This window comes from Cimex lectularius, unplaced genomic scaffold (genome assembly GCF_000648675.2).
Source record: "Cimex lectularius strain Harlan isolate CLEC.00 unplaced genomic scaffold, Clec_2.1 scaffold12, whole genome shotgun sequence".
In the NCBI taxonomy this organism is placed as follows: domain Eukaryota; kingdom Metazoa; phylum Arthropoda; class Insecta; order Hemiptera; family Cimicidae; genus Cimex; species Cimex lectularius.
In genome coordinates, this window is record NW_019392875.1 from 2054758 (window position 1) to 2078946 (window position 24189).

The following is a 24189-nucleotide window of genomic DNA, read 5'->3' on the forward strand; positions in this document are numbered from 1 at the left end:
GTATTATCGCTTAAGAGGCGATAATAAGAGTAAATTATACGGGTTGGAAAGTACAAGAGTATTAAAAGTCCAATCGATGAATTGCCCAGCAGTAAATCCTTAATCCGAAGAGGATGTCCTCCCGGTATCGCATGATGACTTACCATTCGCGACCGGGTTGGTAGTTGACTGAGCCCCTATTCCAGAGCCCGTGGCAACCCGTCAACAGCATATACAATAACGGCTTTAAGGCCTTTTAATCAATAATAAAAGGAGGTTCGCGAGCCAGTATGAGAAAAGACTGTGACCAGGTAGGTCTTCTCTCGCCCGATGCCGCTCCCTCCCAATCCACGTCCGTGAATCGTATCAGGTATGCCAATCCAAAAATTCAACATGTATTTAATCGTCACTCACTTTCTTCTGATTATTACACTTCGTTTTTACATTTCTCATACAAAAAAAAAGAATGTTTAATTAAGTTTTCTTTTTTTCTCTACTATATCAATATTTAAGCAAGCAGACAAGTACCTACGAAATAATGAAGATGGAAAAATAAATTAAATTTTATTTTTTTATTTGCAATTAAAAGTATCATAAAATATTCTCTTTCAATTTAATTTTTCAAAAATTTCTTTTAATAATGCTATAAAACTTATTATAATTATATTACTATGTACTTTTCTTGTAATTATTTTTCTTACCTTCCTCCTACAGCCATTACTTCGTCCCATGGTCATGTGCGGCCTATATTATGAAAAATGAAATTTTCTTTTCAAAATAGCATAATTTGGGTTTGAATTAAATAAGATTTATCCATATAAACATATAATTTACAATTGATGCAACTTTTTTTTTGTGAGAAAACAAAGCCTTGCAATCAACTTGAAAGACAATACAGAATTTTACGCAGCCTTAGACTTCTCTTATAAATAAATAAAATATACCTATAACAACATACCAATCTTGGTTTTTAATAAAAGATATTGAAAAAGAAAAATAATTTTAAAAAAATTAGACATAAATGACAAAAACATACTTAGTTGTTGTTAGTACTAAACTCTTAGTACTTAAAACTTGTTAGTTCTATCCAGAAAGGTATAGAAATGAACAAAAATAACCAAATAACCAACAATTTCCTTGAAAATCCTTAAGGGCCATCCGTATATATTGTGATAAGCAGATCAGATTTTTTAAAAAAATTGACCAGCACCCGATCATCTACCTAATCTTTTCGTCAATTCGATACTCAACAAAATAAAATATAACAATCTTGAATAATTTTTATGAAATAACACCAATAGAACAGTTACCTAAAAATTTATCTGTTTGCAAACTTTTGAATCAAAAGAACTATTATCAAGGGAGGTATAGAAGCGTACAAAAATAACCAAATTCCCAAATTGTAAGAGATATTAGGATAACGAAAAAATTTCTTAAAAATCCTTACGGGCCATCCTGATATATCGATAAGCAGATCAGATTTTTTTTTAAATTGACCAGCACCCGATCAACTACTTAACTCGATCTTTTGGTCAATTCGATACTCAACAAAATAAAATATAGCAATCTTGAATAATTTTTATGGAATAACACCAATAGAACAGTTACCTAAAAGTTTCATCAAAAGAATTAGATGTTGAATACAAATCAAATTATGATAAGGAAAAATTAGTTTTGTTGAATTTCCAAGCGAGGTGGAAAATAGCACTTTTGATGATCGTCCTGAACTTTTCATAACACCAGTCAAGATCAACAAAACAAGGAAAGCTTTGATCAGTCGGACCAAATTATGACTATTTGGTCGTGAATTATAGGGATTTCTTTATAATTTCTTCGTTGATATATTTCATAATAAAAGAGATTTGGACGGCGGTAAAGAGAAAAACACTTTTTCTTCATCAACAAGTGTTTTTGCTCTCCCATTGGGCAGATCAAAGGGTTCTCAGCACAAAGGCAAAAAAGTATGACAGCTGCCCTTAAGAAGATGAAAAATTTTGTAACGCATAAGACACACCTAGGCCATGCACATAATAAGACTTATTACAAAAAATTAGCATAAAAAGTTTGAGTATGCCTTGGAAGACTTAATTGGCGGCTTCAGGATAGCAGATCCTTTCTCCTCACCGAAATAGGGACCTTGGGTCGCCTACAACCTGGTGGGGGTTGGACGAGGGTTAATAATCAGTGAATTTTTTACTTATTCACACAGTCAGAATGCTTATTAACTTAAGCTAGCTAACTTCTTAAATTTAGTCAGAAATTCACTAATTTCGAGGTCTGCTTGACCAATTAATATATATTACAATTAATTAAGGTTTTTAGTTGAGATAAAAAAGCCAGTGGCACGAGCGGGATTCGAACCCACGATCTTCGGCTAGATACGCCGCTGCTCTACCACTTGAGCCATCGTGACCTCGATCCACTCGTACACTAACTTCACATCTTAACCTCACCTCTCGAATTTTCCCTCCTTTTTCCAATTGTTCTCTTTTTATCTCGACCAATACCTTTCATAAATATTAATTAATTGAAAAATGTTAATTGGTCAATCGGACCACGAACTGGAATGGATTTAATAATTAAACTAAGTATATCTTCACAAAAACTTTCCGTGGCCATTTCATTTGTCGCCGAGAATCCAATCCGATTACACGAACTTTGAAAAATGGCAAAAAGGAGGGAAAATTCAAAAGGTGGGGTTGAGATGGGAAGTTAGTGACCGAGTGGATCGAGGTCTCGATAGCTCAAGTGGTAGAGCAGCGGGTATCTCGCCGAAGATCGTGAGTTCGAATCCCGTTCGTGACGCTGAATTTTTTTATCTCAGCCAATACCTTTCATAAAGAGTAGTTATATTTATGATTGATATTTTCCAACTGTCAAGGATTTAATTTCAAAAAGAGAAAAAATTTAAAATTTTCTGTTTAAGAATGAAATATAAATTTTCAACATGCCTAGTTTTAAAATGTAGGAAAACGTACCAATAATAAATTTAGAATAAAAGCATTAAATTTTCAATCATTAAAACCATTAGTTTTTAAAATATGAATACATAAATTAAAAAATAGTGTAAACATTGTGTATAATTTTTTTTTGGAAACAAAAAAATGGTAGATCACAGCGATTTAAGTTTAAAATAAACGTGTTCATTAATTTTTTTTGCGATTCTAATCAAGATTTAAACAAGTCTTAAGCAATATTCGTATCTGTGCCTTATTGTAAAGATCAACAAACTCAGAAAAAAAATTATCACGCCGAATAAAAAATTTCAGAACAAATAAGTCTCAGGTCAAGAGAAAAAAATTTGATATAACAAGTGACGCAAGGGTGTTTATTGCACAAAGGCGAAAAGATGGGGAAGTACAAGCATGTAAGTTAAAGTGCATACTTTATATTAGAAAATTACAGAATTTGGTATTTTGATCAACGAAGAGGGCAGAAAGTGAAGTCGTTACTATGAACAATTTGCAGGACAGCACATACTTACATCCGTAGACCCAGAAATTAACAAATTTGACATTACTCTAAGTTATTTTTTGAATTAAAAGCTGTTTTCCATCACCTATAATCAAATTAGACCCATTTATTTTAAATATAGGTAAAAGTCTCATCGAATTATGTTATTATAATATATTTTAACCAAATAATTACTCAAAATCGAATCACCTGAAACAATGAAAGACTAATACGTACAAACGATTGGATATTACTAAAAAAAAGCTTCATTGTTAATGAAGACAGGAAACAGAGTTTTAAAAAACTATATATTGGGAAAAGTAGATTGGGAATAAATCTTAGTAGTTAGCCTTGCGATCATTGGACGAAATTGTATACAACGTGAAAATAATTCTCACCTACTTTGCGTAATCTATGTCTATGTTAAACGTCCGCAAACAGAAATATATCCTAGTCAAATTCAGTACGGAGTAGAGCTTAGAAGACATCCATGATTCACCGTCCATTATGAAGTATCCAATCCCGACATACTTACGAATGAGCTTTTTTCCAAAAACACCAGCATCCGAGGGTTGATATAACCTCTGCTGTTGAGGACACTCGTAAAAAATACAAATAAAAAAACCGTTACTTCTAGAAAATTTAGCCCAACTTTTCAATCAAGAAACCCAATAGAACTTTTTACCTTTCTGTACGTGAATGTGATATTTATAGGATTTAAAAATTTGATTGAATTATCCTCAATTGCACTGAGGAATATAAAGTAAAGAGAATTTACTTTCGGAGGTCCAAGAACCCTGAGGTACAGAAAGATTAGGATAAAGAAAAGAGTGAGTCGTCTATACTGGACTGATCATAACTTGGCTGGAGAAACTGGAAAAGGAATTACTTGAGTTAAAATGCGAGGAATACCGTAAAAGAAAACCAAACAAAGAAAAAGCAGGCGAATGACAAATGTAGTTTGCTCCATAAAAAATATTGTTACCACAATTTAGACCACTACACAGCTCTAAGAATATATGGTACAATTATTTAATCGTGCTAGCATAATATTTAATTTAAACGGTTCTAAATATTGCAAAATGAATTAGTAAAAAATGAATAGGACTTAGTAGGTAGCCTTGTGTCGCCAGCATACAATATATGAATAAATGTTTTATGTGTAAGAAAATCATATTACTGTAAAGTGGACAGGCATCAGCATCTTCTCTCTCTCTCTCTCTCTCTCTCTCTCCCTCTCTCTCTCCCTCTCTCTCTTTCTCTCTCTCTCTCTCTATCTCTATCTATCTATCTATCTAATCTATCTATCTATCTCTCTTTCTTATCGATGGCTTAGGGCGCAGCTCCAGGAGGATTTCCTTCCTCCACTGCTCAATTTGAAGTTTTCGTAAAAAGTAAAAAATTAACATGTTCCCGAATTTTTGAATTTACTGAAGCTAAGAGAATATTTAAAAACCAACGAAAATATTTTTTAAATATGAGACCAAGCCTGTGACTTAAAGAGTCTGTGGCTTAAAAGAATGAGAAAATATACATTTTCAAATTTCGCCATTTTTCGTGCAAAAACCAGGTGGTCGGTTCCAATTCAGGATATATTTTTATTATTTTTAAATATATTATATTTTTTATTATTAGTATATTGCACATATGATCACCTAGAAGCGCATGTATTTAAGTTCAAATGGTAAGATGTTCGTTTCTTGTTGGGTGTAAGAAAGGTCTCTCTCTCTCTTTCTTTCTCTCACTTTCTCTTTTTTTCTCTCTCTTTCTCTCACTCTATCTCTATCTCTTTCCATCACTCTCTCTCTTTTTCTCTCCCTTTCTCTCATCTCACTCACCCTCTCTCTCTTTCTTTCTTTCTCTCTCTCTCTCTTTCTCTCTCCCTCTATCACTCTCTCACACTCTCCGGTAATATATTTTGTTCTACTTTTACAACAAATATAAAACAATTAATTAAGGTTTTTAGTTGAGATAAAAAAGTCAATGGCAGGAGCGGGATTCGAACCCACGATCTTCGGCTAGATACGTCGCTGCTCTACCACTTGAGCTATCGTGACCTCGATCCACTCGGACACTAACTTCCCATCTCAACCCCACCTTTGAATTTTCCCTCCTTTTTGCCATTTTTCAAATGTCGTGTGATCGGACAAATATAAAATTAATAATCTTATAAGGTAAAACAACAGGGCTTAGTAGGTCACCTTGTCTCGTTCAATTTTACCATAGATAATTTTCAATTATGTACCTATGTAATTTTCTACGTTGAAATATAATTCAATGAGTTTTTCTTAAACTATAATATTATTTAAGTATATTTTCATACAAAAAACACAATGTTTTCTTATTGGTGGAAGTAATGTGCAATAAATTACAAGTTGGGCTTTTTGGTTTAACAAATCGTTGCGTTTAGGCTTTTCCTTTGGAATTTCGGTTGCTTCAATTGTAAAAATGACGCACAGAAAAAGAGAACAGTAATAAATCAGATGGAATGGCATAACCCACTTCCGTTTCTTTCTCACGTCACCCCCTCGTCTTTTTTCACTCCACGCCGCGCCCGTCAAACTCATTCAAGTAATTTTAGGTTCGTGTACTCTCATGGTCGTCCCAGAAAACTGAAAAGGGAATGGAAAAACAGACGGAAACACGCAAAAATCAAAGCCCCGCCACGCAAAATTCAAGACGTTTCTAGGGTGAATGTAATTCACCCCGGTTTTTCAACCCCAATCCCTTCTCGCCCCTTCGGTGATACGGATTAAAAACAAACAACATTCGCGGTAAGATCACTTTTTATAAGAAAAAAAATTACTCTAGTACTAGTATCTAGCAAACAAAATAACCTGACAACGTAGTTTGTCAAGAACTAATGATAACAACGCTAAATTTGGACTGTGTTGTTGCAGCAATCGCATCACGTTATATGACAAAAAATTATTTGATAACGAAACAACAAAAAAACGAAAGGTTAAACAATCAAAATTTAAATACTTATCTTAAACAAAACACGCCATCGTCTACCATTAACGTGGATTTTATAAAAATTTAACACTGTCTTTCTCTTTTCTCTCTACTCTCCTCTAACTCACTCTTTCTTTTATTCTATGTTTGTCTCTTCTCTCACTACCTCTCTCTGTTTCTCTCTTTCGCTTTCTCTCTCTTTCCCACTCACTCTCTCTCTCTCTCTCTCTCTCTCTCTCTCTCTCTTCTTTTCTCTCTTTCATCCTTTTTTCTTCCTCTTCTCTTTTCCCCCTCCTCTTCCTCACTCAATCTATTTTTATATTTGTTTATCTATTTTTCTCATTCTCATCTTCTAGCTCACTCCCGCCCACTCTCTCTCCTCTTCGCTCCATTAATCACTCTTTCTTTTATTTTCTTCCTGTCTCTTCTCTCTTTTCTCTTATCACCCTCTCACTCTCTTTCCTTCTTTCTTCCGCTCCTTCCTTCTTACACAATTTATCTTTCTATTTATTTACCTGTTTTTCCCATTCTTATCATTCTCCTTCCACCCCTCCGTTTTCGCTCTCTCTCACTCCCTCCTTCTCCCTCCTTCTCTCTCCCTCTCCCTCCCTCCCTCTTTCTTTCTTTCTTTCTTTCTCTCTCTCTCTCTCTCTCTCTCTCTCTCTCTCTCCTTTCCCACTTCTTGCCTCTTCTTCTCTCTTTTTTTTCTCTTTCTCACTCTATCTTTCTGTCCATTTCCACCACTCATTATTTCATTTTCACTTACCCCTCGTTTTAATTGTATTTCGGCTCGAAAAACTTATTATAAAAAAATATATTTCCCACTCCAAGAAACAATTTAATAAATAATCTGCTTAATAATAATAATAATCCAGCACGGGATATAAAATCATTTAATAAATCATACATTAGTTCTCTTGTCAATGACGTATTTGCAATAATTTAATTATTCAAAAAGTCGGTATTAATTACTTTAAAATGATCACTTTCTATTAAAGAGATATCAATTTTATTGGCTTTTTCATTTAAAATCAGTTGTGACGTACTTTATAATGATGCAAATGCTAAAATCTTTATCTATTCTCAATCTATTCAATCTCGATCGTAATTAATATTTTTTCTATGTCTCTTTCTCCTTTATTCCATTCTATGTTTTTCTCTCCGCATTTTTATTACTTTTCTTTCTGATAAATTAGGTTTTTACTTTAAAAGCAGGTCCGTGGGTTTTCACAAAGTTGTCCGTGTGTTCCTTGACATTGGTCAAGCCTATGTCAGGGTTTGACAACCGTGTTTCCTGTGCATTTAACGTACGTGTTGATCGTTACTTCAGAGTCAGGGTAGCAATATCCTCTAGTGATCTTATCCAAGCTGGCGTCCCACAAGGGGGCATTCTTAGACCTCTCCTTTTTACGATATAAACCTCTGACCTTCGTACTATTCCAAAAACAATTCTCTAATTCTCTCACTTTTGCTGAGGATACATCAATCCTTTCTCCGCATGAAGATCAACTCACCGAATTTAGAAACCCTCAAATTCAAGGGCAGTGCCTCAACTGGTTTGCAACTGAAAGCCAATACATTAACACCTTACTCAGACTTATAGTACTACCACCTGTTTACTTTAACGGGATTTTAGTACCCCTGTCGAAAATATACGTTATTTGGGACTTCACCTGGATAGACGACTTATTTTAATCCGCACACAAGACTAAACCGAAACGAACAGACTTTACAAACTGTTATCACCAGTATTCGACAAACGATCCAAACTTCCACTTAATTACAAAAGATTGGTCTCAAACCTATTTGGACTTATGGTATCGAACTCTCGGGTTCAGCCAAGCATTCCAACTTACAACGCATCCAAAGAATCCAATCGAACGTCCTAAGAGAAAACAAGGACATATTTTTACGAAAACTTCAAATTGAGCAGTGGAGCAAGGAAATCCTCCTGGAGCTGCGACGTAAGCCATCGATAAGAAATTTTAATAAGCTTTCAATTGTTCACCTGCCACTTGCTCGATTTCTCATCTACTTTCGAGTTATTGGCAATTTTTGGGCCAAATACATAGTTTTTTAAGTGCCCATGGAAAAACCGATCAGTCTCTCTCCCGATTTTTAAGAAAGCATACGTTTTAAATCGTCATTTTTTCTCAAATTTTACGCTCGATAATTTTTGTTATGGGGACTTTTTCATAAAAGTGAACAGGGAACCGACAATCATTATCTTATCACGGAAATTCAACTTTTCATTACTAACTTGAAAAACGGTTGAAAAATCGGCAAAGTGCAAGCAAAAAACGTGTTTTTTTACGTGCTCATGAAAAAAAAACGATCTCTCTCTCTCTCTCTCTCTCCCTCTCCCTCTCTCTCCGTCTCTCTCTCTCTCTCGATTTTAAAGAAAGCATACATTTTGAATCGTCATGTTTTCTCAAATTTTACGAGCACTTTTTCAAAAAAGTTAATAGTGAAGCGCGACCCTTTTCGGATGCAATCGGGGGAGAGAGAGAGAGAGAGAGATAGAGAAAGAGAGAGAGAGAGAGAGAGAGAGAGAGAGAGTGAGAGAGAGAGAGAGACTGGCAGACAGACATACAGACAGAGAAAGAGATTGCGATTGAGAGAGTGATCGGCTTTTTCTTTGAAGATATAAAAAAACCACGTTTTTGCCCAAAAATTACGAATAACTCGAAAATAGAATCGCAGACCAAACCCCATCATCTATTATAACTCGAAAATAACTCCAGAAATCAGGCAAACTGCAAGCAAAAAACGTGTTTTTTCTTACGTGCTCATGGAAAAAACCAATCACTCTCCCTCCCGATTTTCAAGAAACATACATATTGAATCGTCAATAAGTTTATGTATGGTAAAATCGGGAGGGAGAGAGGGAAAGAGTGAGAAAGAGAGAGAGAGTGTTCGGATTTTTCCTTGAGCGTATAAAAATTACGTTTTTGCCCGGAAATTATCAATAACTCGAAAATGGTTGAGAAATCGGGCAAAGTTCAAGCAAAAAACGTGTTTTTTTAACGCGCTCATGGAAAAAACCAATCACTTTCCCTCCCCATTTTCAAAAAAGCATACATTTTGAATCGTCAATAGGTTTATGTATGGAAATCTGGAGAGAGAGAGAGAGAGAGAGAGAGAGAGAGAGAGAGAGAGAGAAAATGTTCGGAATTTTACATAAGCGTAAAAAAACACGTTTTTGCCCCGAAATTATGAATAACTCAAAAATGGTTGAGAAATCGGGCAAAGTGCAAGCAAAAACGTGTTTTACTATGTGCTCATAAAAAAAAAAAAAAAACACTTTCCCTCCCGATTTTCAACAAAGCATACATTTTGAATCGTCAGTAGGTTTATGTATTGTAAAATCGGGAGAGAGAGAGTGACCGGATTTTTCCATGAGCATATAATAAAAACATGTTTTTTGCCCAAAAATCGCCAATAACTCGGAAACAGATGAGATATCGGGCAAAGTGGAAAGTGACCAAGTGAAAGCTTCTTAAAATTTCCTATCGATTTCTTTATGGTGCCGTCCGCCAGCCCAATATGAAGTTTTCGTAAAAAGTGAAAAAATTGACATGTTCGCGAATTTTTTAATTTACTGATGAATGACTGAAAAGAAAACATTTAAAAATTCATCATTGTTCAGAGTACGATTTTATAAAAAATTGGACCTAGCGCAGGCCTGCGACTTAAAAAGCTGATAAAATATGAATTTGCAAATTGGCCATTTTTTTCTTGTAAAAACCAAATGGTCGGTTTTTTTATGGTAAAGGTATTAAATTTTTTTTAAATATATAAATTAGTCATTCAATTATTCAACCGTTCAAGGGTAAAATTAATATAAATATAAAAAATTAGTATGTGTTTGATCGTCAATCCTAAATCGAACATTAGATAGGTCATTCAATCAATGGAAATGATAATTCGAGGAGTAGTGAGTAGTAATAGTGGCGTAGTAATAGTCCATTGTTCAAGTTGGCAACTAGCCGGCTGTTTGTGAACTACCCGGCCGCCCTTCGTAGTAGTAGTAATCGCGGGAGTTGGTGGCAACTCTCTTTGTGAATGGAATAGTAGGGATCGACTAAACACGAGGCCCCTTCTAATGACCTTATTTATTTCCCTACATCACACCAACGTAGGAGAATGGGTTTTCACTTTACTTTCACGTTTACCATCAATCACATACTTCACGTTTTCCCCCTATTGAGCAATTTTCCCATTGAAAAGCGTCGAAGAATTATCTTTATTAGAAAAGCACAGACAATCGAATCGTCGAACATTTTCGAACTGCTCAAATTTCGTTATTTACGATGTCTTTTTTTAAAGGAGAGAAAGAGCAGGAGATTGAAAGAATGCGGTTTTATTTAATTTAAGTCGAGATTTAAGTTCGAGAGAAATAAGACAAAACAAATGGGTGGGAGAGAGAAGGGGAGAATGTGAGAGAGAAGAAAAGGAGAGAAAAAGAAAAAGACAACGAGAAAAATAAAGAAAAAACAGAATATAAGAGAGAAAGAGAGAGAACAGGGATAGAATGAAGAGTCCCAGAATAAAGATAAGATAAGAGAGAGATGAGAGTCTGGGAGGGAGAGAGAGAGAGAGAGAGAGAGAGAGAAATAAGACAGAAGAAATGAGTGCGAGAGAGAGAAGGAGGATGCGAGAGAAGAGAAATGGAGAGAAAACAAAAAAGACAATGAAAACAATAAAGAAAAAACAAGAAAATAAGAGAGAAAGGGAGAGAACAGAGATAGAATGAAGAGTCCCAGAATAAAGAGAAGATAAGAAAGAGAGAGAGAGAGATAGATAGAAATAAGAGAGAAGAAATGAGTGGGAGAGAGAGGAGAAATGGAGAGAAAACAAAAAAGACAATGAAAACAATAAAGAAAAAACAAGAAAATAAGAGAGAAAGGGAGAGAACAGAGATAGAATGAAGAGTCCCAGAATAAAGAGAAGATAAGAAAGAGAGAGAGAGAGATAGATAGAAATAAGAGAGAAGAAATGAGTGGGAGAGAGAGGAGAAATGGAGAGAAAACGAAAAAGACAACGAAAACAATAAAGAAAAAATAAGAAAGAAAGGGAGAGAACAGAGATATAATGAAGAGTCCCAGAATAAAGAGAAGTTAAAAGAGAGATGAGAGTCTGGGAGAGAGACAGAGAGAGAGAGAGGGAGAAATAAGACAGAAGAAATAGGTGGGAGAGAGAGCCGGATGATGCGAGAAATGAGAAATGGAGAGAAAACGAAAAAGACAACGAGAACAATAAAGAAAATATGAGAGAAAGGGAGAGGGCAGAGAGAATGAAGAGTCCCAGAATAAAGAGAAGAAAAGAGAAAAAGAGAGAGAGAGAAATAAGACAGAAGAAATGGGTGAGAGATAGAGGGGGTGGATGCGAGAGAGGAGAAATGGAAATAAGAAGTAAAACGCTACGAGAACAATAAAGAAAATAAGAGTGGAAGGGAGAGGACAGAGTGAGAATGAAGAGTCCCAGAACAAAGAGATGATAAGAGAGAGAGAAAAAAAGAAGGGAAAAAGAAATGAGACGGTGACACAATAACAAGACAGTAGAAAACACAGACGATGTCAGTTTATGTTTTCTTCAATGCATTTATTCTATTATATTATTAAGATTAGATAATCACATCATTTTTTCTATAAGTAATTAATTATTCTTGATTTTTATAAGCTCAACTCTGCACACGGATCTCGCACTCCATTCAATTCCATCTTATACGATTCACAATAAATTACCGGCAGGCGTCAAGAATCACCTGCCCAGGGTGAAGGTAGTCCGAGGTCAGATTTAGGTCTTATGCGTCGAGGTTATGCTCCTTGGGCTATCAACATTTAGGTCATTTCAGCCTTTAAAGTAAAAGGCTCCCATTTACCTGTATAACTAACCTAAATGAGGATCGATGGTGTACTCTGCCATCGACCTTCTCACATTAAACATTCACGCTTATATATACTTCACACTCAACACACGGTAGGTATACAAAACTGTCAGTACTTTATGTAATAAAACATCCCGTTTTCCTAAGAATAGGACCAGGGGACTCAAATACTCGCAGCCCTGTTCAGACACAGTTATATTGAGTGATATTTTGTACGAGCTCTCTATATGGAGCCAAGAAATTGTACCCATCAATTACGTGGGACACATCGAGCAAGCTTTCTCTACATGGCGACACATATGCGGGGTTTTGTTCCAAAAGTAAATGGGCATGTGTCAATCTGGCATGGCCTATTCTTAATCGGGTGAGGATGCCCTTCTTCTACAAGTCAGATAATCCGATGACCACCCATCAACGACTTTCTTCGTCAAAGGTGGAACACATCGAGCCAGGTTGCTCTACATAGCGGACACGGGTTTTGTTCCAAAAGTAATGGACATGTGTCAACCTGCCATGGCCTATTCTTAATCGGGTGAGGGTGCACTTCTTCTACAAGTCAGATAATCCGAGGACCACCCATCGACGACTTTCTTCGTCAAAGTTGGAACACATCTTTTCACACACCCTTCCTCTACATGGCGGAAATATACGCGAAATTTGGGTCAAAAGTAAGTTCTGTCATGTGTCAACCTCGCATGTTCTATCCTTACTTTTTAAAAGGATAGTTCCTACTCACAGTAAGTTGTTTTCCGACGATCCGGATTTCGAGCCTTTTAGCTCATCATCAGGTTGAAGGACTTCTACAACCACGTCTCTCGACATGAATTGCCAAAGTGAACCGCTGATACCTCCGCCAACGCGACGTTCCAATTATCCGCTGATTTTTTTAATGACGCTCAATTTGAACGTGCGAAACGCGGAAATTATAACACAAATAAATAATAGAATAATAAATATTTAATATTACTATAAATTACTATAAAAATAATAACAATTAAAATAATTAGATTAATTATGTGGATGTTTGATATTATTTATGTACATATTTAAAATGGTGCAAGTAGGAACTATCCTTTTAAAAAGTATTGAACACCACACTCTCTCCATCATTTATCATTTCTATGTTCTATCCTTATTCAATAATTATTTTAAAAATTAAAATTTGAATTGCTCTTTGAAAAGTTGTCGATAGTTGTCCTTTCGAATATCGGCATAAATTTCGTTATTCACCTTAAAGTGATAATAACGGAATTGCACTTTGTAATGATTGAGTTTCACAAGAAGTTTCCCTTCTCGTTAGTAAAGTGGGGAAATTATCAAGGAAACTCCAGTTTAGTTTCAATTAGCCAAGTTGGCAAGAAGTCGGACGAAAAGACACGGAATTGAGCGAAGGCCGATGACCTGTTTGTACGGAAAATTTCAAACCCGGACTAAACTTACTTCTGAACGTGTATCTCCGTTTCGAACAATTAAAAAAAAATGTAATCCATTTAAACTGTGTGTTTTTGTAGATTTCAAGGAAATTAGAAAACACGCGGTTTCTGTATTTCCGGTTAGATGAGTTCATTAGGACTAGATATAATAAGGAGAATCAATATCCAATCATGGATATTGAGTTAACCGACGACATTAACAATAGATGGATATTTGTTCAAATGAACCACGTGGATTAAAGCAGTCAAATCTAGGCTATAGTGTACTTCCGACAATACTAGGACACAGTGATCAATAATGAATAAAAAGGAATAAACCCAATCAACTTGAAATTAACAAAACTCTACTAGCACTAAACGTGATTTCATCAACTCTACTTACAAATATACATTTTTTTTAAACACACATGGCAAATCGACACTCTCAAATGGCTGCAGATTGAAAAATACGCGTGAATGACTAGGAAAAGAAATACAAATATGCAATGATGACCTCAGCTATTTGTCGGCCCTAAACTTCCCACGTTATATATAAACAATTAATTAAGGTTTTTAGTTGAGATGAAAAAAAGTTAATGGCACGAGAGGGATTCGAACCCACGACCTTCGGCTAGATACGCCGCTGCTCTACCACCTGAGCTATCGTGACCTAGATCCACTCGGACATCAACTCCCCATCTCAACCCCACCTTATGAGTTTTCCCTCCTTTTGCCTCATTAGGTGGGGTTGAGATGGGGAGTTAATGTCCCAGTGGATCGAGGTCACGATAGCTCAGATGGTAGAGCAGCGGCGTATCTAGCCGAAGGTCGTGGGTTCGAATCCCTCTCATGCCATTAACTTTTTTTCATCTCAACTAAAAACCTTAATTAATTGTAAAGTATTAATTGGTCAGGCGGACCACGAAAATAGTGAATTGAATGGAGTTTTATATAAAGCACATCTTATATTTCATAACTGCCATGGCTTCGTCGTACAATCAGCCTACTCGCCCTCTTCTCAAAAGTTCGAGAATATCCTCCTCAAATGATTAAGCCCAACACTCAACTCCTCCAACCTTCTCCCAGACCATCAGTTTGGCTTCCGACACCAACACTCCACTACCCAGTACGTGGATCGCATATCTTCATCCCTTGAGCGCAAAGATTGTAGGGGCTTTTCTTTCCACAAACATTTGACCGCGAACGAAGACCTACTGTACAAACTAAAACGGAGCGATCCATACCCCCTACCTAATCCTTCGTTCGTACCTAACGGAAGATTCTTCTGAATCCGCCAAGGATCTGCCTATTCCGACTATTGTCCTCTGGGAGCGGGAGTACCTCAGGGCAGCGTACCTGGACTGATCCTTTACCTACACCGCATATATCCCAACTTCGACCTCCATCATCCTTGCATCCTTTGTCGAAAACACATCGTTGCTATCCACTCATCACGATCTAACAATCGCTCCGGAGGAGCTCCAGGCACATGTTTTAAAAAACACCGAATGAAAGCGAACAGCCGTATAAAGCTTAATGAAAGCAAAAACACCCATATTCAGTCACCCTTCAAAGCAAAACCCCGCATACAATATTCCTCAATAATACTCCCTCCCTAAAACAACCTTGGGTTCCATCTAGACTCAAGACTAACCTAGAACCAACCCACACTGCTAAAACAGCATGCCTAAACCAACGTTTCGGACTAGTCTACAAACTTCTGTCCCGCCAATCTAACATTTCAACGAAAAACAAACTGACAGTATACAAGACAACACTAAACCCAATCTGAATGTACGGACTAAACTGTGGGGCTCCGCTAGACCTTCCAACATTCAATACAGACCTTTCAATCAAAACTACTCATAATCATAGTCTCCAACAACACCCTTTTCAATGATCTCAAAATCCTTTTGGCGCAAAAAAGTAACCTCCAAAAACTTTTTCACAATAAACTCTCCTCTCACCCCAATCGAGTTCCGCAATCCTCATTCAATGGAAACCACGACCCACTGTAAGAATGTAAAAAGTTCTAAGAATTAAATAAGGCAACCTCAGACAAACGAAACTATAACTTAAGCATTCCGTTGGAAAGAGGAAGCCTTGTGTACACAGGTAACCCAATGCCTGATATCGAGAGAAGGAGACTCTTTACGGAACATCGCAAGGTTAGCACGACACGCTCACTGAACGACCCCGACAGCGCGTGTCCCTATGCCGCAGCTTTTCCTGAGCCAATCGTATCCTAGCAGTTGGATATGATCACTGAAATTAATAGGATGCAGAATCAAGGAAGGAAAGCTTCAATATGTTATTGAAAACTAAACCGTTCAATCTATCATGCAGTGTACGTGACCGAATTTTGATCGTGCCTATCGCTTAAAGGTTGGTGTCTCAAACGGAAGATTGGGAAAACACAACGATCTCAAATAATACGACTCCATTGAAGCTAGCGAAATTTGTATGGATTACGCGAACACTGCACAGCTCAAGAGTTTTTATTTTTATTTTTTTTATTGGCCTTATGATCTTGCATATTAGCCACAGTACGAATTCTTGTGTGTTCAAATTGGGGGTTATCGGGAAAAAAGGGCCAGAGGAGACGGTGGGAATCGAACCCACGACCGCGGCGTGAGAGTCTCTCATGCTAACCACTCGACTACCGCGGTCCCCCAGCTCAAGAGTTAGGTTACGTAAAAGCAAACAATAACCGTGCTTCAATTTGAGGTCCCGAATCACCGCTGGCATAAGTTTCAGCAGTCGAAAGTTCTGCAAACTGCAGAAACTTACAAAGCTTCACGAGGTACAGAGAAATCTTTGTAGATGCATCAATACGGAAATACCATAGAAAAAATAACGTTGGCGACGAATGCCTGGCGGACTTTAAAAGTTGGAGAGGATACAGCGTCGACCGAATATGTATATATGATACTGTCTTTATCGTTCCTGCCATATTCGGCGAGCATGACAAAAAGGATTATCGAGCTCTCGCCCACAATATCCGGTCGTCCGACCAATAACGATCCCTAGCAGTACAGCTGCTGGTTGACTTCATGAAGAATGAAGAAGAAAATTTTCGCGAAGAGAACACTGGGAAGTACCAACCATTAATGTGTGTTGTAGAACACTTATGGAAAATAAAATAAAGGGAAAATATATTAGAATTTTTTCTTACAGTCAGGCTAGTCTTAGGTCACCTCAAAAAGATTTGTCAACGTCACGACTGGTGGAGGAAAGTGTAGATTTTATCAATAGGATCTCTTCCAGGTTTGAAAACAAAGTAACCGATATTTGGATCCCAGCGCATAAATGACACCATGGCAATGAAAAGGCGGATGACCTAGCCAAAGAAGATTCTAATACTGCGTTTGTCGGGCCACAACCGGTATTACCTCATACTACGAGCACAGCGAAAGAGAGTATTAATAACTGGGGCATGAAACTGTTCCTTAGGGAGTGGAATCTATCCCCCGGACACAGGCAATCGAAAGAGTTTGTTAAGGAAATCAAACCAGCAGAATCGAAAGGGCAATTCTCTATCTCAAGGAAGGGAATTAGGAGGCTGATAGGTATCCTGACGGGCCACTGCCCACTGAGAAGCCACCTCTCCATAATGGGTATTCTACCAGATCCCTTTTGCCGTTTTTGCAAAATAAAAAACAAACGGTTTGGCACTACCTCACAGGTGCGATAGGTATGCTAGGTCTAGATTTGAAATCTTTGAAGGAGAGGACATCACCAAATCACTCCCCGAGATTAAATGGTCCAAAATCTTGGGGTTTGTGAACAGGTCCAAGAGACTTATGTAGGACACGTGAGCCGACCAAGTCCGGGACCTTTTAGGGATGGGGTACGAGTCTACCCAGGCATTTAACCCCTTCGGTCTTGGTCGCCCACCCTGCACATGACAAAAAGGATTATCGAGCTCTCGTCCACAATTTCCGGTCATCCGACCAATACCGTACTTGATGAAGAATGAAGAAGAAAATTTTCACCAAGAGAACACTGGCAGTACCAGTGTCGATTATACCTTCTCTTCAAATTGATTTTGATATTATGCATTACCTTTCATATCTCATAGACCAATGTTAAACAAAATGATCAACGAATAATGTCTGTTCTATGTTCACATAAAATTTCAATCCAATAAGCTAAAAGCGTTGCTTGGCATAAACCAACGACCCCGACAAAGTCCCGTCCTATTGCTTTTTTTGCAGGGGCTACCTAAAGCTAAACCCTCACGCCGTAAAGGTATCTCTGGTTTTTAGCACATTATAAAATTGTAAAATTTTATTTAGCTTTGTAATTCAAATTTGCTTAATTTTTTGAGCAGCTGATAATCCAACCAAACGACTTCTTTGACTCCTATCCTATCGAGTTCCTAATAAGATTATTATGCCTTTTTATATATATAATAATCTTTTTTTAACATTTTGTTCAATATGGTATATTTTCATTTAATATCATCATATATCACATAAATATGGTAGATACCAAGTACTTAGAATAATTCAATAATTTCGTGGACCGCTTGAACAATTAATATATTACAATTATTTAAGGTTTTTAGTTGAGATAAAAAAGTCAATGGCACGAGCGGGATTCGAACCCACGATCTTCGGCTTGATACGCCGCTGCTCTTCCACTTGAGCTATCGTGACCTCGATCCACTCGGACACTAACTTCTCATCTCAACCCCAGCTTTTGAATTTTCCCTCCTTGAACAGTGCCAAAAAGGAGGGAAAATTCAAAAGGTGCGGTTTTGTTGGTAGAGCAGCGACGTATCAAGCCGAAGATCGTGGGTTCGAATCCCGCTCGTGCCATTGACTTTTTTATCTCAACTAAAAAACTTAGAATAATCTTTCCTGACTGGTATGGTAAATAAAGTTTTGTGTGGTCTCTCTCTCTCTCTCTCTCTCTCTCTCTCTCTCTCTCTCTCTCTTCTCTCTCTCTCTCTCTCTCTTTCTCTCCCCTTTTTTCTCTCTTAATATACACTATATTTATTTAGGTATAATTTGTTCATTACCGATCACCCTGGACTGTCTATTCTTGCTATTTGTCTGTTAGAAGCGTTTCGGTTTTTCGCCATATTCGGTACTGGGGTCAGTATCATAAAACCGTCTTACGGCTTGAGTTGTATGTTTTTAATTAAGCGAGAACAGGCGGACCAGAAATCCTCGTTCCTTATCAAAACCTTTCTAAAAGTATATCATCACAAAAACAATTTAACAGACAGACCGACATCGAGGACAACTAGGATGATCAGTAACGGCTGAATTACAATTTTTCACCGAAGGAAAAATTCATGAGTTGGCATGAAAAAAAGACAATTCTCTTTGTTAACTGTTCAAATGACACAGTCGGCAGTTGGTAAAGTAAATAATGGGATTGACAGATCGCAGGAAATAATTCAGGGGGGTTTAACTTCGCCAAATAACACATCTTTAGAATGTGTTAATCGAGGTTAATTCGACCTCGGATGCTAGATGAACTGTAAATTCATAGAGATTTCATGCACACAGTTAACATACTATAAAAAATGTCTCGTTAGCATTTTACATTCGTTTATTATATTAATATTTTGTAAAAATGAACAGATTTCGCCTCTCCTTCAATTATAATTTTTGTAATTAATTTACCGGCGCCAAGTTTAAAAATGGCATAATTATCAAAGATTGTAAGATAGAAAAAGATGAAATCAGCAATTTTAAAAAAGGATACATTTTTTCAAGCTGGACTTAAAAGGGATAATAGACACGTTTCTTTATCCATTGTTAATTTGCTGATAATGACAGATAGAATGGATTTTAACGAATGAGAATACTTTTATCGCTCTCCAACATGTGCAGAATATACAATTTTATTATTACGAGCGATACACGTTTGTCCATGAATATTTCTGGATTATCTAATCTTTATGAAAAATTCACTAATTTCGTGGTCCGCTTGACCAATTAATACATTACGATGAAATTAATATATTTATGAAAAATTTTAGGTTAAAAGTTATGAAACTGTCGCTAGTCATAATTTAAAATAATAAAGTGACACTTTAAATGTGTAGCACATCCAATTTTCAAAAGACTAATTCTTGAGAATCTTGAATTTTTAAATTTTTGTCATAGCATTACATTTTTTGTTAATTGTTTTCGTCTGTTATGTAAAATTGCTTTAATTCAAACACACTTAAGCACACGTATGTATAAATTATAATCTATATACAGAATAACAACTTGGTAGTTGATTCGTGATGAAATCATGTTCATGAAATATACTGAAAGAGAAGAAATGAGCAAAGCTATACTTAAACACAGTTTCTTCTTATTTCTAAATACAAACACCATACTTTTACATATAAGAAACTAAAAAACGTATAACATGACAAAGTGAATAAAAAAACTAAGCACCCTAGTTACAGCTTAGAACCCTTTTACCGCAAGCCAAGCCCGGATATACAACTGACACTGCATTCTGGCCACTGTAACCCCCCTTTGTTTCAAGGCAACCGATAAATCTATTGCATAACCAACTTATGGCTGATACTCAAGAACCCTGGCGGGCTTTACACCTTGGTTTTACTTTATTTATAACGTAAATTTTACCACTCCTTCTCACAACTTTACAGTTTTTATCTCTGCTGCGATGGGACTTTAGTGAGCCTTTAACTTTCATAGCTATAGCGAAAACCAAATTATCTCATATTATGGCTACTGACAAAGAGTTAGTAAATTGATAAATTTATCACATTCTATTAAAATATTATATAATCGTTGCTGACACTTCTTCGATCGACTTTTGTGTTACATCTATAATTGGCCAATTGTTTTGTTTAAAAAGTTCCTCTGCTTTTTTAATTTCCTTTTCTACTTTCTTAGGGTCAGCGTATACATTATTATTTTCGTTGTTAATTGAAGTAAGTCTATTTTTGCGTATTTCCACCAGCCTACTTGCATCCAGGTTTCCATGGGATTTGATAAAGCTACTTTTGTCAAATATAAAATTTTAAATGCAATTATGCTCTTTATAGCAATTAGCTTCTGTAATCTTTCTTTTGTAGCTAAACGAGAGCTTTCTATCTTACATCCTGATTTTAAAACTCTCAAGTACCCTCCTATTTTCCATCTTAGCTTATACCAATTTATTCTTTCTATGGCATCTAAAGTGTGCAAAAAAAATTTAAAAAGTGCTTGACATGAAAAAATAAACATTGTATAGTATTATTATCTTTCATATTTTTCCTCACTTAACTTAGTTAAGTGTTTAATAAGTTTGTGGTGTTAGCACTACATGATTTTCCAGTTTATATTCTCAAAAATTAAGTTTTTTTACTACTCATGCTCGTCACAAGAAAATATTAAAGTTAGCAAAGGGCTATAGAGGACGTGCAAAAAGTTGTTACAGAATTGCTTTACAAAGAGTTGAAAAAGCATTACAATATGCTTATAGGGACAGAAGAAATCGCAAGCGCGATTTTCGCAGCCTGTGGATAATACGTGTCAATGCAGCAGTAAGAGAGCATGGGCTTACTTATGGTAGATTCATGTATGGCCTCACGCTTGCTGGAATTAGTTTAAATAGAAAAGTCCTTGCTGAAATGGCTGTTAATTATAAAGATGATTTTGCAGAACTAGTAGAAACTGTAAGCGGCAAATTAGCAGAAAATTCTTGATCTCTTTAAGCAAAGCAGCATGAGAGTTGTTCATCACAATGAACGAGAGATAACGAGAGAGAGAGAGAGAGACATACAGACAGAGAAAACGATAATTAACAATAAAGTAACTTCCTTAGGAAAATTTTGAAACTTTATTATTATAATTGCTTTAGATATGAGCCTTAGATGCCTTCTAGAAAGCCTTGGATTTGAGAGTACCTAAGATATCCAAATTTTGGGATTTGAGACCGATTACGAGCGATATACGTTTCTCCATGAATATTTCTCGAATATCTAGTTTTTATGAAAAATTTAAGTTAAAAGTTATGAAACTGTCGCTAGTCATAATTTAAAATAATTAATCGGAGATTGTGAGATGCGATCTGGTGTAACGTAGGTTTTAGTAAAACAATTTCTTTATCGTTCCAACGTTTCGATCTTTATTGAGATCATCTTCAGGGCCTGGGATTTATAAACGTTGTTTAAATTTTACAATTACATGTAGGATATGAAAAAAATAAAAAAATGAATTTATCCAATGCCAGAACATTTTAGATTTAAAAAAATTGAATTTATAAAATGCTAAAAAATATTTAGAATAAAAAAATGAATGTATACATTGCTAGAAAATTATGGATAGAAAAAAATGTTTAAATAATAAAGTGACACTTTTTATGTATAGTATATCTAATTTCCAAAAGATTGATTCTTTAAAATCTTTAATTTTTAAATTTTTGTTATATTAAATTTCTTGTTGATTGTTTTCTTCCGTTATATAAAATTGCTTTAACTCACTTAAAAACACGTAAGCAAATGTCTGTATTAATTATAACCTGTATACAGTATAATAACTTGGAAGTTGATTCGTGATGAAGTCTACGATGAACGAGAGGTAAGGAGAGAGAGAGAGAGAGAGAGAGAGAGAGAGAGAGAGAGAAAGGGTGAGAGAGAGTGTGTGAGAGAGAGAGAGTGATAGAGAGGGAGAACAGAGAAAAAATGAGACAAGAAAGATTCGAGGCAAACGAAAGAAGACAGAGAATGAATTAATCCTTTTTATTTAGAGTCGCAGGATAAAACAGAAGATAAGGAAGAGAAATATGACAGAAGAAAAGGAAGAGGGAGAGTGATAGTGAGAGCGAGAGAGAGGGGGAAAGAGATAAAACAATAATTTGCCAGGACGGAGTAACTTCCTTTGGAAAATTTTGAAACTTTATTTATTGCGTTAGATATGATCCTTAGAAAGCATTTGAGAGTACTTAATATATCCAAAATTTGGGATTTCGGAGACCGCGTTGGCCGACTGGTTTGACATGCTAGCCGTTCTGGGTTCGAATCCCGACGGATTCCATTAATTTTTAATTGATCATAGTATGAAAAATGTATTGTAAAGTGGTTGGACTTTTAGTTAGACCTACGCCTCCAGTATGAAGGATTATTTTGCATTACTTTTCATATAAACTTTGCGCCTTAAGTAAGAATGAGTTTTCAATTCAAATTAACATTGTCTTTGATATAACTTTCTCAGATAAAAGCTGCAATTTTAATTTTTTTAAATAGCATAAATCTTGGTCTATTAAATTATGAATTTGTCTATTGTCTTTGATATAACTTTCTCAAATAAAAGCTTCAATTTTAATTTTTTTAAATAGCATAAATCTTGGTCTATTAAATTATGAATTTCTCTATTTCTTTGATATAGCATTCTCAGATAAAAGCTGCTATTTTAATTTTTTTAAATAGCATAAAAAATGGTCTATTAAATTATGAATCTTTCTAATAAGTGCCATGATTTGCAATCAGTTTAAATTGTTCTTATTTTCTAACAGACAAACGAGGCTATTCAACACATGTTTTCTTTTCTATAATAGAAGGGTTAAAGTGTCATTGTTCAACATTTTAGCGTGTCATCGCACAACCTAACCAGGGAGGAAGCAGTTCACCGTGGCGATAAGAAAAACATGCGTGAGCCGCGTTAAACCGTTCCTTCTGATCACGCAACCGAAGCCAATATGCAGATAAAATGGTCGAACTCCGCGATTTATTTTTCATTTTTTAATCACGCGAACTGAGTATATACAATCTGACGCTACAGCTTCCACGAAAGCGGCGTCAGAAATTTAAACGATGTACGCGTTTTCAAAACAATCACTGTATTAAGTTGAATTCAAATAAGCAGACACAAAAAATATAATACAATTAATTCCTGAAAATATTTTATTATAAAATGAATAGTTAATTTGAATTTGGTTATAATATCTCCTCAGCCTTTTTGAAAGCACATTAAAGAAAAAGTTCTATATTACATTTTTTTTTCTTTTTCGAGGGTTCCCAACAGCTGAGGTCATATCAACCCTCGGGGTGCAGGTGTTTTTGAAAAAAAGCCCATCTGTAAGTATGTCGGGTTCGAATGCAGGGCCGCTGGATTCGAACCCGGGACGTACAGTGATGAGCGCCGTCCCAAAGCCTAAACCGTTGCGGCCACTGACGCCTCTACATTACAGTATTATAGTATATAAACGTCGGAAATTGGAAACATAAAAGGATCAAACACGATGTACCTGGTTTATAAACTCGTCATAGTTATCAAATTTGGAAAAGATATTGGGACTAATCCCCCTACATCACATGGTAGAAAGGACAGCACAGAAATCCATAATCAACTTTATTAGACAGAAACCTCCAACAGGAATAAAACTGAAATGGAGAGACAGAAACAAACTGTGGAAAAATCATCCATACTCATGGCTCCAAGAGATGACATGAACAAGAGGTTTGAATTTAACCAAAAATTCCGAATACATCTGGGCACCAAAAAGGAATGGGAAAGAAAGGGAAATAACTCCCTCAAA

General features: G+C 36.0%; 1 protein-coding gene across 1 annotated transcript in view; it reads left to right on the plus strand.

Annotated features, from left to right (window-relative positions):
• The first annotated feature begins 293 nt into the window (after positions 1 to 293).
• Positions 294 to 24189, plus strand: part of LOC106673967 (pollen-specific leucine-rich repeat extensin-like protein 2) — a 69386-nt gene continuing 45490 nt past the window's right edge. Inside the window, exon 1 of the mRNA XM_014406377.2 lies at positions 294 to 349. The gene's annotated coding sequence lies outside the window, so the exon portion shown is untranslated. The remainder of the gene's footprint in view (positions 350 to 24189) is intronic.